Source organism: Larus michahellis, chromosome 10 (assembly GCF_964199755.1).
Source record: "Larus michahellis chromosome 10, bLarMic1.1, whole genome shotgun sequence".
In the NCBI taxonomy this organism is placed as follows: Eukaryota; Metazoa; Chordata; class Aves; order Charadriiformes; family Laridae; genus Larus; species Larus michahellis.
In genome coordinates, this window is record NC_133905.1 from 11,848,815 (window position 1) to 11,862,113 (window position 13,299).

The 13,299-nt window shown below is 48.4% G+C and overlaps 1 long non-coding RNA gene across 1 annotated transcript; it reads right to left on the reverse strand.

Moving 5' to 3' along the window:
- Positions 1-2,682: 2,682 nt before the first annotated feature.
- Positions 2,683-9,483, reverse strand: LOC141749338 (uncharacterized). The gene is made up of 3 exons (XR_012589323.1): positions 9,364-9,483; positions 4,204-4,316; positions 2,683-3,809 (listed from the first exon to the last, which is right to left on the reverse strand). It is a non-coding gene; the product is annotated as an uncharacterized LOC141749338 (long non-coding RNA).
- Between the last annotated feature and the right edge of the window lie 3,816 nt (positions 9,484-13,299).

A 13,299-nucleotide genomic window follows, 5' to 3' on the forward strand; every position in this document is an offset into this window, starting at 1 on the left:
ATTCTTATGTAAAACCTTAGTGTCAAATGATCCTCCTTGTCCAGTACACACTAATTACCAGTGCTGCTATATTCACCTAGGTCCCAAACATGGAGTGAAGATTGAAGCTAGGTACTGTGGTTCCACCCTGGGAGATAAAGGTTTCCTCTTACAAAGATCTACCTTCTCCTTTTTCCACTCTCATCTCTGACCATTTACCAGATAAAAGGTGAGCAGCAATGTTGGAAGTTTAAAGAATTAAAGTTATACTGAGGAAGACTCTTAACTCAAGGGTCTGAGTCTCTTTGGAGAGAGACTGCAGAAATGGTAACAAGCACTATGGAAAGCAAACTCAGAATTAATTAACATTAAGTTTTTCAAATGCAGAAAGAAAAAACATCACCAAAGAAGCCTCCTCAAAACCAAGTTTGATTCTTGCAATTTAAAAAAAAATTTTTTTTTCATTTTGTAATGTTACTGCTGAAAAGTTCCTAAATCTGTAATCTTGGAATATCGTCTTTTTCATATAGAAGGTAGTGGCAAAGGTCCCATGGATTTTAAAGAAACATGAAGAGCGTCAGTGTATGTTTCTGAAGCGTCATCTGGAGGTCACACATTAATATTTGAAGATGACGCAACCTTGCTTCCCACTGTACTGGTAGTAGCAGCGTGACTGCAGATAGCTTCTCCAGTACAGGCTGAATCTTTCCCAGTTTAGTGATGATGTAGTGTCTTCGTCACTTTTCACCTTCCAAACCCCACCTTCCCCCTCCCCAGACCAGCTGGAGAAAGGTCCCAGGTTGTTTCCCAGGAGTGGGCTTTCCTCCCCCACGTACTCCCACCGAGGCAGACTGTCAGCCCTGATTAAAACCACATGGACGCCAACAAGCATCTCCTACCCCCTGCTCTCCCAGGCTGCACGTTCTCCACATCATTTGCTTTACAAAGCCCTTTAATTAAATGGTAAAGGCCCACTGATTATCACCTACTTAGAAAATACCATTTGAAATAAGGGAATTAACTGCAGGCTCCTACTCGGTACACCCGGAGTTTCATCTTTTTCTTGATGATGTCCTGCAAGTGCTATTCCTCTTTTGGTGCTTCACCAGATGTTACCACTTCTACGCTGAACAGCTGAGAAAGCAAAGAGCTAGATGTGGGACTCAGCATGGCATGGGAAGGGGGAAGGAGTCCTTTGACAGGAGGCAGAAGATCAAACCAGGTTGGGTACCCCACATTGCTGAGCCCACTGGTGGCTGCATTCATGGAGGGGTGGCTGGTGCAGCAGACAGGGAACTGTGATGCTGGCCAGTGATGCTTCTCTTCTCCAGGACCCTCAGGACACCGAGGGGTGTTACTGTGTCCAGTTCTGGGCTCCCCGGTTCAAGAAGGACAGGGAACTGCTGGAGAGGGTGCAGCAAAGGGCTACCAAGATGATTAGGGGACTGGAACACCTCTCTTATGAGGAAAGGCTGAGGGACTTGGGTCTCCTCCGTCTGGAAAAAAGACAACTGAGGGGAGATCTTATCAATGTTTATAAATACTTAAAGGATGGGTGTCAGGAGGATGGGGCCAGGCTCTTTTCAGTGGTGCCCGGGGGCAGGACAAGAGGTAATGGGCACAAACTCGAACGTAGGAAGTTCCACCTAAACGTGAGGAGGAACTTCTTTACTTTGAGGGTGGCAGAGCCCTGGCACAGGCTGCCCAGAGAGGTGATGGAGTCTCCAACTCTGGAGACATTCAAAACCCACCTGGACGCGTTGCTGTGCAGCCTGCTCTGGGTGACCCTGCTCTGGCAGGGGGTTGGACTAGATGATCTCCAGAGGTCCCTGCCAACCCCTGCCATTCTGTGATTCTGTGACACCGCTGTGGCACACGAGGGGCTGCAACTGGGCACCAAATCCGCATCTGATGCTGATCCCAGCACTGCAGAGATGGGCACCATGCAGAACAGCAGTCCCACCTTCCTGTGCCAGCATGCATGAAGCCAGCTGGCAGCTTACCATAAATCACCCTGCTCTGGTCAGCAACAGTTGATGGGGTGATACCTGCACAACCACACCATCAGGAGGTGACAATAACGGGATGTGACACTCCTAAAACCCTCCGCCTAAAATCTCTGGTTGTTTACTGAGAATTTCTCACACAAGCACATCTGCAACTCTTTGTAGCCCTGACAACAGGCTGCACGTGAAGTGGTATCTCCGGCTTTCAGGTATGCACCCAGTGACAGGCCCCCCGAAATAAAATGGAACTACAGGCTCTGGAAAGCCCTGCAGAGCACAGGATGGCCCTGCCAAAACCGACACCTCACAATTTCTCACTTATCTCAGCTGGTCTCCGCGCCAATGCCTTTTCCAGGTGCCCAGCTCCCACATTCCCCCCACCAGCGCTCAAGCAAGATTTGACTGTAACAAACAGCCCTGAAAAAGCATCGCTGCTCTGAAATCACATTATTTTGTTTATGTGCTTGAGTTCTTTCAGAAAAAAAAGCTTTCCTCCACTCTGTATTTTTAAAAAACCCACCACCTAGATCACCAATGATATTTCAAACGAATGTTAAATTGCATTTACGCAGGTACGCGTTGTCGTGCTCTTGAGCATTACATAGAGAAAGGCAGAATCTGTAGGAAGAGCTTGTGTCACTTCTACCAAAATAAGTTCAAAATAACTACAAATAAGGTAATCAACAACTATCTCGCTACAAGGAATAAAAGGATCTGTAACTTAACCTCTCTAGCCCAGAATTTATTATCTAGCCATACCCTTTCTTCAGATTCCCCATTTAGATTTGCCAGGTATAAGAGATGGCAGGAGCCTTGCACCTTCCATGGACACGAGGCAGTCAGGAGGGGTTAATGGAAGGTTTCACATTCCCATAGAGCAGCTGCGGGTCAGTGTCAGCACGAGCTCGTCCCAGCTGCACCGTCCCCATCGCTCACCACACAAAACATGCTCGGAGTGAATGCTGTGGCTTTTTTTTCTTTTTTTCTGCTGTGTGCGACGCTGCACACGGTCAGAAAATCCATCAAAGTACACGGCTGAGCAGCCTGCTTCGGCTTTTAATGTTGCCTAATATAGACTTCTGAGGGGTATCTTCAGTTCAGACACAGCTAACTCGAGAGCACAGCATGAACGTTAAACACAGACGGCTTTGAAACACAGCGGTACGCCCAGTGAAGTGGCAGACCCAGATCAGCGTCAGTCCCCCGTCAAGCTGGAGAGCTCTGCCAAGCAAGTCCCTTGTCAGCCGCCCCTCCGTCCCCAAAGGGCTCCTTCATCGTGCAAGGGGCAGGAAAGCACTTGGAGGTACACGTGTCCTTGTTACTGCTACACACCATACACCCCTTTTCTGCTGACTTTTTTCACCTCTAATCACTCAGCCAAGTGTATTCTCCATTGAGTTGTGTCCAGAAAGGAGCACAGAGGCAGCAGCAGGAGGTACAGCCCTTACAGCACGCAGATGGCAGATTCAGTAATGGATGAAGGCACTGCATGCTGCTCTTCATACCAAAACATCCTCCTAAAGAGGCACCAGGAACCATCCATCTCTGGATAAACACTAGGGCCAGGATAGATATAGATTACGGAGAGGATATCCTCATGGATGACGGCACAGACCATACACCAAGTTTAGCCTTCTTTCCTTCAACTCAGCATAAAAAGGACCAAAACAAAACACCCCACACATCCTTCCTCCCCACCAGCAGTCCAGCCCACGGGGCTTCTGGCAGATTTTTGGATGAAAAAGCACATGAACAGCATCCGTGTTTCTCACCGACAGAGCCGCACACCGCACCCAGGCTGACGCCGGCATCAGACACGGCCACCTGCAAGCGGAAAGGATGCTGAGCAAGGTGGGAACTGCGAAGGGAGCAGGGTACACCTGACCCTCTTGGCACAATCCGGGTGGAAACAGGCTGTTGTCGTCTGTCCTGACACACTACGAGGATTCCTGGGTTTTTGGGAAATGCAGGAACGCAGTGTGTGTTTGTTACCAGTAGAAAGACGAGAAAAGACTCCCAAGATAAAAGGGATGCCCAATCCTTTCCAATTTTTTTTTTTTGCACAGATCAGAACTTTACCAAGCAGTAAAAACACAGGCAGTTTACACCAGTTTGGCCCAGCGTTTTAGTAGGAGCCCCACGGGAGCTCGTATTGCTTGCTCTGTCCTGGCACGCATTCAAACCACCCATTCACCGCCCGCGCCTGGCCATGACTCACCTCCCGCTTCTTTTCTTCCTGGAGAGTTCAAAGGAAGTCGCATCTTCTCAGGCGATTAGCACATCAAGCAGTCATTTCTGTCCAGGCTTCTATCCTTATCAGTAGCTCGTTTCCTAAAAAACAAGGAAAAAAAAAAAGACAGGAAAAAAAAAAAAGAAAAACCATAAGCAAACTACGATCAGGTTGTTCTCTGTTCTCCTTAAAATATTAACTAGACATTGACATACTGTAGTACTTGCTGCGTGAAACCTGCTGAGATTGGGGATAACTGGGACATTACAAAGGGCTATGAATCAACTCAACTGCAGAAGCTTCAAGTCCTTTTGCGAGGCAAAAGTGAAATATGCTCCCTTACAAACAAGCGACCATTTCAGTATTTTTTCCGGTTATCTCCAGAACATTTATTAGATTAGGAGGGTTTATTTATGGACTCTGAAACTTTGCAGTTTCCCAGCGAAGAGGGTGTTATCTGTTTAATGTTCCTTTCGTTCTTCTGGACATTTGCATTTATTTATTTTGATTCATTGCTGTACAGGTACCAGGCTCCAAGTTTACGGTTTAAAACACACTCACAACACACACCCCTTCAACATTTAAAATATCTTTTGTCTAATGGCCTCCCTAGAGCCAGAATATCTCCGTTCCCAGGTAAAACCCAAGCATCCTAGGATCAGAACTGCTTACACACGACAGCTAACACTAAACTTCCAAAACTCCTCACAGAGCTCTATGCAAGCACGCTCTGTAGCTTGGCGCATTTCGGGGAAAGTCAGAGCTTGTTATAACTGATTTATTTAATATAAGGCTTCATAAATAGGGCCTGTTCCTCCTAGTGCCTTACACTAGGCTGTTTTTTACCCCCCAGATAAGCTCAGCCCATTCAAGGCTGGCCTTGCTGGCAGGGAAAATTCACCTGCTTGTCTGCCTCTGCCCATTGACGAGGTTAAAGTGCTGCCTGTGTGCCTCCAAGTGATTTGAATTTAGGACCGAAAGCAGAAATTTTTTGCCGAAACCCAAGCCCTCAAATTTGCATGCAAGTTTTAGATTAAATGACCTGTTTAAGGTTGATGCAAACCAAAACGCAAGCTGCAGGCTAAGGATCTGAACCGCACTGCGGGACCAGGGCCTGAGCAAACAGAGAGTCCACTGTGCTTCTGCCAGAAACAAAACGAGCACAGAGCAAGTTTCCACTGGAAACCAGGCGTGAAGAGTGGCTCCACCCCAAAATACCGGATTGCAGCTTCTGCTGGATTCAGATGAATGTGTAACGTAACTCTGAGCATCAGTCACCGGTTCTACAGAGCTCGGTAGCGGCTTTCCTTTGAACAGGTGTGATGGATGCATGTGCACACCTACATCCTGTATTCGTATTTTCTTTGTTGCCATATGTACTACACATCTTGTAATGTATATTTTAAATTCCATGGATATTTTTAACACCTCTCTCAATTAGAAAAGATCTGGAACCAACTAAAACATGGGTAAAGGCAACACACACGATGTAAAGGCAACAAAATCCCACATGATGTGGGATTTGCAAGTTTTGGTGGAATTCAGGTGTAATCTCTGGGGACCCTTGAAATCAAAGTTGTTTTAATTGATTCATGCAACCAATGGATTGGGAGCTGCTCTCTACAACAGTTGGAAACTCAGTACATCAGGCTGATTTGGAAGGGGTTTTCCCCAGCGTGACTACCCATGGTTTAACAGGCGGCCATTTGGAGAAACAAGCAGAAAAAGAAAGACACAAGATGAACATTTTCCCCTTCACCCAGACCCCGACAGCAGAGGAAAGGCAACACAAGGACAAGGATTTCCAGGAATCTGGGATGTGCTGGAAGGCCTCAATCACCACCCACACGTGCTGGGAACGCTCCCATGGGATAAGCCAGGGAAGGGGCACGCCGGGGGAGCACACCTAGGGATGGCAACATGAGCTAGGGCTGCGACAGCAGCCTCTGCCTTACGCTAACAGCCCTAAGCCTTATTGTCTACCAAGAATGCCACCCAGAAAACCACTAATAAGGAAATTCAGGCTATTTCCCAGTGGAGGAATTGGAGCTAATCACTGAAAGGATGCCTTCCCTGCCTGTTTCAGATTGCGAGTGCAGGCAGACGCTGCTCACTGGAAGTTTTCATTTTACCCCTGGTGTTTGTCTCTGAACAGAAACCGCAGTCTCTCTAATTTCTGTGTTAGTGGCGCCAAGCGTCACCCCGCTGCAGGAGCACGGCAGTCACTCGAACTAACCACGAGCAACGGGGACACTAAAGGAGCGGAGCGTTACAGCACAGGCACGATAAACCTGAGCGCTTGGTAACCATCATCCTGCTTCACGGACAAAACGCATCTCCCGCTTTCCAGGCTTTCTGCAAGAGCTCTTCCCAGCTCTGCCAGCACACCAGGCACACAGCAGGGCCCCCGTGACAAACGCAATCCTCCTTAGCTGCCATGATACCAGCGCTGCTTTTGTGGACTCCAAAAGCTGCTTTTGAAGCCAGCAAGGAAAGAAAACGTGAAGATACCATCCTGGCTGCTTCTCTACAACCATCCTTTTTTCCCTGGCTTATCTCAGTTCGCATATGTAAAGAACCGCAGGCAAAACATCTCTGAAAGCAAACAGACACAAGAACATGCTGTATCCCCTCAAAATCAGCGGCCAGCACAGGCGGTTTGCATTCAGTCAGCAGCAAGTTTTTAATCTGGGCAAAACCTAAAGCAGGGGGGTTGGGGACCATTTCTAGCACTAGGGATCAGGAGGATCTGCCGAGAAGCTTCAGCTCTGCCACCAACAGTGATGGCTTCGGGATGGGTGCACAGCCCAAGGCCAGTGCGGGAAAGCGCTGCTGGTCATTAAGCATCTCCCGAGCAGGAATCTCACCACCATCTTTCTGACAAAACCACAGAACAGACATAAACCCCTTCACTTGGAAAAGAAAGAAAAAAAAAAAATCCCCCCAACACAAACACAGAGGACCTGCTTTTGAACCCATTTAAAAGAAGTGTAGCTTTTACAACGTAAACAACATGGCTTTAGAGGGAGAGCTGTGTGTGGAAGGATGGGACTGAGGATGTCGAAGGTGCAGGTGGTGAAGGAGAGTGCCTGGAAATGAGCTGTTCTCCATGTTCAACGTTTCTCCAATCATTTTCATATTAGCATATCTCTAAGTGCATATAATTTTCACATCAAAGTGTAATTTTTTAGGTATTTAAAAAAAAAACAACAAAAAACCCAACAAAACACCCTAGGATTGAAGTAGGAATAATTTCTTTGCTGAAGTCTTTCAAGCAGCTCCTCTCTATGGCATGACAGAAAAATTACAGAGGAGACAAGCATTTAGAAAACTCTTTCCTGGAATTCAGATTATTCTTCAAGTGTACAGTAAAAACATGGTTCAACCAAACTGCGACAGAAAGCGTAAACAAGTACCAACCTCCCGGCTTCTTAACTCGGGAGCAACATGCATCCTCTGCCCCTCGCTTAGGGGCGAAAGTAATCAACGTTTAGGAGCTTGTGGTGGGGAAGGAAAAATGGAGACAAGTCTGAGCCCTCCTTGTCTCCCACCAGTCCTTCCCAGTTGGGGTGCTCCCTGTGCAATAGCCGGGAGCATCTCTCGCCCTTCCCCTCTAAGAACTGCTCATCTTCTGCTCTGATGTCTGCCAAGCCCTTTTACTCCTCCGGCTCCGGGCATGAGCCATGTGCTCTCACCCCGCACTGCCCGGATCCTTCCAGCCCTAACTAGGTCCTTGTAGGGCCCCGTTTACTCCCTTGCCACGCTGGCTCTCCGTTCCAGCAATCTCAGGAACAGGGCTTGGGCAGGAGCTCCCCTTTAATGAGATTTTATTAAAAGACTCTATTACAAATAGCCACTTAAGCAAGTGAACCTTTGGAGCCTTTAGTCCATGATGTCAGTGCTGTGGCTGGATGTTTCCCAGGAGTATTAAACCTGATGCTAATATAGGGCTGTTCTATATGACAGCTATAAAACTGCTTAAGCATACCAGGCAGGAGGCCAGCAGGGCTTTTTGTTGCCTATCAGGGCTTGGCTAAAGGTCTCCTGCAGCAAGACAGTAGGAAGCAGGGCTGGAGGCAGGGATTCAGCTCTCCCTCACCTCCCTGGCAAGGCTGGAAAATCCCCCTCAGGCTGGAAAAACCCACATAGCAAATGCTACGCAGCAAAGCCTTTGTATCCGAACCCACATCTCCTTTGCTTGGTGAAATTACCCATTTCCGCGCCCAGCCTGCGGGGCTCCGGATGGAGCAAGGAGGCCCCCAAAGCAGTGCTGCATCACCACCCACAAGTTACGCACCATCCCACCTCTCCCTCCACATCCCAACCGGGGGCAGCGGCCATAGGAATGCCCAACATTTCTCCTGAGCCGAGTGGGTTTATTGACACATCCAGTAGCGCTATTTACGCAAGCTTGGCTTGTAGGTCTGCCCTCCCCTGCTCTGGGGCAGCAGGTCCGCGTACTTGCCCTTTGGGCACGCACATCCCCAGGGCTACACGTGTCCACCGGCAGCTGCCTGCCCACAGCGAACCCGCTTGTTTGCGAATCACACCCAAGATACCCGAGGAACGCAAACAGTGTTTGCCAACGGTAACCAATATTAAAACTAACAGTAAAACTGGTTCGACCCACCTGTCAGCTGGGGAACGATAAGCAAAGGGCATAATAATCCACGTTAATCACGTTATAACCTGCGGCTTTCCACCAATAGGTGGCACCAGTAATTTTTGGATATGCTACAACATGGTACTTCTGCCACAAGGCATCGAGCCCATCAGCGTTGAAGGGAAAATGGATGGACCATCTACTGCAATGGCAGCATCCAGCCCCTCTCTTTTTTTGGTTGAGTTAAGGAAAGGTTAAAATTCCTGCAAGCCAATTTTTCCTTCCCCAGACAAACTCATTTTCAGGAGTAAATCTAACCTGAGCGAGTCTTTTGGGGAAAACGAATCTGGAAGCTATATGCAAATAGAGCAGGAAAAAATTGTTTCAAATGGAAGCACAGACTGAGTTCCATAGAAAGCAAATAGCAAACATACAATTTAACACAGCGAAAGCAAAACTTCTTGTAACTGAGCCTGGCCACTCATGTGAAAACATCTATGTTGCAGCCTAACACAGTTTAAATACATGTGGTATAAATATGTTACCTTGACTAGAGCGTCCTAGGGAAGAAAGCCTCAAACCACACGCGTGCTCGATCCCCACGCACACAACAAAGGAGAAACAACGCCAGCCGTATCAAACTGAGCCTGTGGCCAGCACAGCTCCACAGGGAAAAGCCCCTAGAGCCCAGGCAAGGCTGGAAATAGCCTGTGAAGCAAATTCCCATCAGCTGTCCCAGACCACTACAGGTGCATGGCATCTAACAGCTTCAGCTTACAACTCCACGCAGCTGAATTCAGCCTGTATAAATTATTAAAGAGTCTGCAGAACATTACACAGTTCATGTAGTTAATGATTATAGTTCAGCGTCTAGGTCAGATATAATTAGATGTTACATTAAAATAGCTTCACAGAGCCATTTATTCTGATTTAATTACTTAAAATGATAGTATAATGAGCACTGCTTTCAAAGAAAAAAAGAAATCTTTTAATGAGCTCATTTTAAGATAATATAAGGCAAATTAATCATTTAACAAAATGCGGAAAAAGACAAGTTCATATTTTAAAATATGTTGTGCCTGTGTCAAGGAGGTTGCTTTATTGCCACGCTGGGAGAGATACACAAATGGGTGGCTCTTGAAACAACACCACCCCAAATACTGTACATCTGGAACATCTTTAAACCATGTTTTCTTCCTTCCCCAGATATACCTGCCACGTCAAAGCCCTTTGAAATACAACCTGAGCGGCAGATTTATGGCCATCAAACTGCGTCTTTATTCCGATGTGAAACAGAGCAATAGCCATGCAAAGCAGTTACCCGGAGTAGGTGAGCTTGTGATGAAGGGTTAATCGTGGGCTGGTTCATTAATCATTCATTTGCTGGCTCAGAAAATTAGCTTTCACTTGTTTGTTTGCTCAAGAAGTGATAAGCCCATTCCCTCGCTAGCTCATCTATTTTCTTCCCTTTGCATTGTTTTAGAGATTTTAATCCTTTCCAATTTTTATAATCAGTCATTTTGGTCTTTTAGCAGGAGCATTTCCAACCAAGCAGCAATTATTGGAGTGAAAGCAAGTAACTCTCTGCAGGGAAGGCAGCAGGCTCCGGTTCATAACCCTGCCAGGAACCGCATCCCTCCTCTCGCATGGCAGCTTGCGCAGCAGCCGAGCGGAGGTGTCCTCCTCTTGAGAGCCAGAGCCACCCCGGTTCTGCTGCAAACAGGACTCCCTGCACTTGCACAGGCATTTGAATAAACATCTATATCGGGTTAAAACACAAGTCAAGACATACTGAGTGGCTTGCAGGTCATCTCCCAGCCACAACCACTCACCCTTCTCCATCCTCACCTGAAACCGCAGCCTCGTAAGCTAGACATGAGAAGCCTAGAGATGTTTGTGGAGCAGGTAAAGGGGGGTCCTGCTCCCAACCCTGACTTTTTTTCTCTACATAAAGGATAAAACAGCAACAGCACAAACCTCTCTCAATAAAATGTTTGCAAACATTTCCACAGCGCTGCCCACCAAACACGTGGTCCACACAGCTCGGGCATCACTTGGATACCTTGGTGGGGGAGTAGAGGCTGACTGTCAAGCAGCAAGTGCACCGCTCCCACTAGGAACATAAATAATTTGGAACTACACGTTTCTTTCTTAACGTATCATCTCTGTTCCCAATTAGGTGAAGCCAATGGCTTTCAGCTGCCGCGCTCCCTCAGCAGCAGGCGCAGGAGCAGGCGTTTGGTGCTATGACAACACGGTGGGTGCCATCCATCTCACAGGTGGTAGTGGCAGCCGTCGGGTGCACCCACCCGTGACCTCCCCATCCCCTCCCTCCCAATTACCAGGGCTTAGCTAGACCGGGAATGGGATATCACTCTCCCTTGTCTTTTTTTTTTTTTATTTTTTTATTTTCTCTTTTTTTTTTTTCACATCCCTACCCACCGAGCTTTACAAAAGCGGAGCCACCCTGGCCCTTTGCCCACATATGCTCAGTGGCAGCGAACCAAAGCAGGATGTGTGCAGCCGAACGCGGCCTCAAACGCCACTGGCTGCTGCTTCCCCTTTTCTAGTCCGAAACCTGGATTTCAAAGAAAAGTGCAACATCTCTGGGCCGCAAGGCCCCAGCGCGAGGCTCGTGTCACACAGTCATTAATAAGGCTTTCCAGACAAATCTGACTGGAGAGATAATAGGCTTAAACAATTACACACATTAAAAAAAAGCCAACCAACATTTTCTGTGATGGAGTATTTTTCTCGTCCTGTTCGCTGTAATTATTTTCTAAATGTAGATCATTTTATACAACGCAGGCAGCAGTGTTCCAGAGCTAATCAGGCCATATGTTTTCACATTTTGAAAAGAAAACTAATTAAAAAGAAATGAAAAATGAAAAAGAAAAAGAAAAAGTAGGTTTGTAAGGAGGGCTGGTAGGTTTAGGTCGGAGAGTAGTGGTGAAGGAATCCTTCAGGAATGTATACATTCACTCCGCTCAGCTCTGCATTTTGTTTTCAGAATTGTTTCTGGCAGAAATCTAAAGAAAAATATGAACCAGATGTACAAGGAAATAGTTTCTTCATCAGAAAGAGAAGAATAGCTCTCTGTCTGCCAAGAGATTTTTAGCCTTTACGTTTTACCAAGGTGATGTTAAAAATACCCTTCAGTGATGCCTTCCCCTTCATTAGCGCCAGGGGCAGCCTGGCCGCGGGGAGAGCATCTCCACGCGTGGGGATGCCTGAGGAGAGCGATTGCTGTAACGCCGGTGACTTTTCATCCATTGAAACTGGGGTATTTTGGGGGGATCAGCTCTCATGAACAGCCTTCCTGAGGAGGATCTCCAGCGGCAGGCAGTGGGTCTTCCATAGGCACTTGTCTGCGGCACCTGGGTGCCCTCAGGTCTGGAGCGAGCGATGGCGCAGCCCGTCTGCCAGCAGGGATGCTGCGGTGCCGGGCCGGCAGCCAGGGCACCGGGCAGGTACCTGGCAGGCAGCTGCAGCAGTTGCGTTAGGGTTTTTCCAACCGCTCCCAATGATTTAAGGTGCCAGGGGGGCTCAATCCTGAGCCGCGGCCTCACGGCGCTGGGTGCTGCAGAGAACCCAGCTTTCCCAAAGGGTTTAGGGACCGACTTGCCGGGGACACCCCGTGGGTGTGGTAGGCAGAGGGACCCCCAACCCAGTGCTGCAGCGATGGGTCTGCTGGGGACAGACGGATTGGCAGGGGGACTATGGCAAGCTCTCCCCTGGCTAGGGCAGCCGGGAGGGAAGCGGGAAGAGTAGCTTGGAAAGTTTCATCCAAGAGCAGCCCTTGGCAGACGGGAGGCGGGAAGAGCCCAGGAGCTCCCTGTCCACTCCTCTGCAGGAGGGATGGGTGTTTAACTGACTTCTCTTTCATTGCTCCCTCTCTCTTGTTTGCCAAGTGAAGAAAATCCCCTCCAACAAGAGGGCACCTCCCGGGGCGTCTGCACCACGTGGGGTAAAAACTTGAACAACATCTCTGCTGACAGAGTGCTGGAAGACATGGGAAAGGTCCCAGAAATGGGTCAGCAGCTCCATCACAGCATCTTAACGGAGGAGTGAGGTGGGGAGGGACTGGAAACCAAGTGATCGGGAGAAGAAATAAAACCAGATTATTCCCTCTGCTCCAAAATACTGACTTCTGACAAAACTAGCCACAGGCAAGAGCGCAGGTATTCAGTGTAGAAGTGCCTCCATGCCTTGTCCCGGGGCTGTGACCATGCCCAAAGCCATGCTCCCCTCCTGGGCTGGGTCCTCTCTGTCCCTGGGGCACCACAGATGCCCGCTGGGAAGATGAGGCCCCACCACACCAGGTGACCTGCCTGCGGCCACCCCACGGTTCCACACTGTCACCCGTGGGGGGTGCAGCCCCCTCCCCATCCCGGCAGGGCTCCCGCAGGCGTCCGCGGTGCCACCGGCGAGGTCGGGGCTTGGGAGGGGAGTTCAAGTGGAAGTTAATTAGGACAGGAAGA